Genomic DNA, 4,347 nt, shown 5'->3' with positions numbered 1-4,347 from the left:
CTGAACGATCTGGGCGCCCAAAAGAGGTCATTACACCAGAAAATGTCGAAAAAATCCATGATATGATGTTCAATGATCCCAAAGTGAAATTGAGAGAGGTAGCTAATGCTGTAGGCATATCACTTGAACGTGTGGGCAATATCGTGCTTTCAGTTTTGGGCATGAAGAAGCTCTGCGCGCGATGGGTGCCGCATTTGCTCACAGTGGACCAAAAACGAATTCGTGTGACAACTTCCCAGCAGAATTTGGCATTATTTTCACGTAAGCCGACCGAGTTTTTTGCACCGATTCATAACCATGGATGCAACCTGGATCCACTACTACACTCCTGAGTCAACGCAACAGGCAAAACAGTTGGTTCCACCGGGCCAAAGTGTTCCGAAGCGTCCAAAAACGCAACAATGGGTCGGAAAGGTTATTGCCTCCGTATTTTGGGATGCACATGGCATAATATTCGTGGACTACCTTGAAAAAGGTAAAACCATAACCGGAGCATACTATTCATCATTATTGGACCGATTGAAAATCGAAATCGCCGAAAAACGACCGCATTTGAAGAAGAAAAAACCGCTTTATCACGACGACAATGCGCCTGTTCATTCATGCTTAGTTGCACAAGCAAAATTGCATGAAATCGGCTTCGAATTGGTTCCTCAGCCACCGTATTCACCAGACCTGGCCCACAGCGACTATTACTTTTTCCCTAACCTGAAGAGCTGGTTTACCTTTAAGCGTTTTTACTCAAATGAGGAGCTCATAGCTGAAACTTAGGCGTATTTTGGAAACCTTCCGATCGAGTACTTTTCGGACGGTATCAAAAAGTTAGAAAATCGTTGGACTCGCTGTATCGACCTAAAAGGAGAGTATGTTGAAAAATAAAACCGACTTTGGCCAAAAAAACGTCTCCGTGTTTCATTTTTCAGGGACTTATCAGACTGCCTAGTACGTAGCTGCTGTCGATCTTCCAGATAATGCTTCCATTTTGATCCCCGTCTGACATGTACACTGTGATGCTGTGTGGAGGCACAGTTGGAAACGGCTCTGGGTTTCCATCTAATTTTTTAAGAAAAAAATTAATATTAATGGCGTTTTCGTACGCTAGTTCTTACCATATAGTTTTTTACATATTCCCAAAAGTAAAAAACGAAGATAAAAAGATTAAAAATTGTAAACAAAATCGGTTAATAATATTAATTCGTGTCCAAAGAACCATAAAGTTTTTCGTTGATTACTTTTATCATGGCAAGTAGACAACTTTTTTTAACCATTGTGTGCACTGACAATTTTATCTACGTTGTTTTCATAGGCAATTGAAATTGTTTCCTTGTCATTTGTTCCAATTAATAAGTATTAAAAGTAAGTGACGAAAGCACAAAATACTAAAACTCCAAAATGTACATAACTTAAACAACTTGATAGGAAATTAGTGATCCAAAGTAGCAGAGATCAAAAATGAGACAAATTTCTAATGAACTAAATAAATTTTTGACAAAAATAGATCTATTTTCACTCAAAAATTGAATATTTATATCTTTACTTAAAAAAATGAATTGCCCTTAAAAGACAGGAGTTTTATGTAAAAAAGATGAATTTATAACAGAATAACATATTCAAGATCAAATTAATGGGGCAGGTAATATATCAAATAAATGTAACAGGCTAGATATTGCTGAGTTTTCTACCAAAAAATGTCGTATTTTCTGTTAAATTAAACATTTATTTATTTTTAATTGAAATCCTGTTAGGGAAATATCATTTGTACCATTTTTCTTTTGAAACTAGGTCTTCTTTAATTAAAAATGTACCTACTTGCTTAAAAATGAATGGAATTTGGCAGAAATTTTATTTTTTAGTAGAAAGTTCATCTTTTTGGTTCTTGATTCAACTATCAGGATAATAATTTAAGTACTTTTTTTATCATTTAACGATTTTTTTAAAAGGGTAATTGTTTTTGGATTGAATAAGAAACATTTGTGTAAATTTTTTTTTTTGGTAGAAAATTAAATGATAGAGTAATCTATTTTGTTGAAAGTGCAACATTTTAATTTGAAATGTTAAAAAGTCAGAGGACTTTTGTTTGAATTTTTCATAGCGTTTTATGTTGCCGGAAATTTAAGAAATGTTAAGCCCTAATTTCTAATACGTATCTTATTCATTTGACAAAATTTTTACGCGTTCCATAGATATTTTTGAAAATTTTCAGCTTGTTAATTTTTATTCACTCAAATTAACGGTAGGATATAAAAATTGCGCCTGGTAAATTTTAGATTTTTATCAACAATTTTTTTGCAAATCATGACTAGTTGAAGTTGATATACAAAAAAAATCCAACCAAGCATCTAAATATTTAACTAAAAAATACATATTTTTAACCAAAAATGATTTAATTTTTCAAATTGAAAATTTAAATATTCGATTTTTTAATTTTTAATTATATTGTATAGCTGAAAATAAATTATGTGGCAAAAAATCTTAACTGGAAGAAAAAACAAATTATCAATATAATGGTTCCATTCTCCACTAAAAACAAGAATTTTTCCTCCAAGAAGATTAGATTTATACCAAAAAGACGAATTGCAAACATAAGTCATAAAAGTAAAATTTTCATAGTATTTGAGAAGTTCTATTGAATTTGTTAGCACTATTTATTTTTCTTCTGACAAGTTGTACATTTAGTAAAAAAATAATAAGTGATACTTTTAAAAATCTGTGAATGAACTGTTGCAAAAAATGTCATTTTCTGTATTTCAAAACTTTTTGCATAACTTCTGCAGCATTCTACTATTGAAATTTCCTACCTTAATAGAAAAAGTTATGTGTTTGCATAATTTTAATACTTCTCAGTATTGTCTTCTTTTGTATCCCACTTAAGGATATACCCCAAAATTCTTATCACACTGATGGGAAATATGAATAGGTTTGAAATATCCATTTATAATTATTAACTATAATCGTTCCAGTAATGGTCGGTTTACCTTAGATTTCCAACTTAAAATGCGATAATCAAAACCTCAGCTAAAATTAATTTATTTTTGATTCGCTATTAATTCCATATCAAAATCCGTAAAAATCTAACTATAAAGTCTCCTAAGATTATAAAATCTTAGTAGGATTGTTCTTATATAAAGAGAGGCGTTGCAGAAAAACTGCTTACGTAATTTGGAAATAACCTCTTAATTTAATGTTAAGGAGTTCCACATTTAAGAATATTTTTTAAATTTGGAATTTAGGTTTTTATACACTTTATGAATGAACAATAAAAACTGAAAAAATTTTTCAAATTAACAACGACAAGTTTCTGCATGTGCGACAAGTTATGAATAATTACCAAAATATTGTTTTATACATACGCGAAGAACATGGAAATCCCAGAAAAATGAGCAGTAGGATTCCGGAAAAAATTTCCATTTTTCTCAACATATTGTAATCTGATTCTTGGAAAATATCTTCTGAAGGGACTGGAAAAATCGCTGCTATATATACTCGCTTTAGTAGATTGCAATTGCCCACATCTCTTTATTTTTTATTTTGAATAAACAGAGTGGAGCAAGGAAAGTTGCTGTTTGCAGGTCTTGAAATTTCCAATATTCACCAGATTTATTACGCATATATTACGCAAACTCTCATAATAATTAAGCATACCATTTCAAGTCTTTATGCAATTTTTCTTCTGCATATATTTTTCTGAAAATGTATTATTCGAAAAATAATTTACTATATAATACCATTATAAACAAAATTTGGAAAAAGAAGCATACATTTTTCTATTCTCAGTAAAACATCTGAACACCTAAATTGACTATAGTTATTTTCGAAGCTTTTCGATGTAAAGTTGTTCGCCACAATGCTTAATATTTGAATTTAACCCTCTTTAAAATTGGTTTTTTAACAACCGATTTTATTTCAAATCACGAGCAGTTGAATTTAAAATTCCAATTGCTGAATAATTACATGTTTTCTTTTCGAAAATGTTGCATATTTTTACTAAGTTAATATATTCAAATATTCTTTTTATCTTCGAAGCATGGCAAAGAAAAATATCAAGCTTTATTCATCCTTACGTGCAAAGGATTAAATTCATGTGCCAATAGATAAATTTAAATTCTAATTTGCTGCGCCCATATCAGTTTCGGCCAATAATTTAAAAAGTTTTGATTTTGGCAGAAAATTATTAATGGAAACAAGCAAAACCAACCTAAATGTCAAACTGTATTCAAGGACATATATCAGTAAAGTTTTTCACAACATTTCTAGAATCGTAATCAAAAGCTTTCTCTTTATTGTTTTTCAAAAAAGGAACTTTTTGGAGAAAATCGATATTGTACAAAAGATTTATGATAATTTTTA

This window comes from Belonocnema kinseyi, chromosome 5 (genome assembly GCF_010883055.1).
Source record: "Belonocnema kinseyi isolate 2016_QV_RU_SX_M_011 chromosome 5, B_treatae_v1, whole genome shotgun sequence".
Taxonomy (NCBI): Eukaryota; Metazoa; Arthropoda; class Insecta; order Hymenoptera; family Cynipidae; genus Belonocnema; species Belonocnema kinseyi.
The sequence above is the reverse complement of the archived record's forward strand: the minus strand, read 5'-3'. Positions refer to the sequence as shown.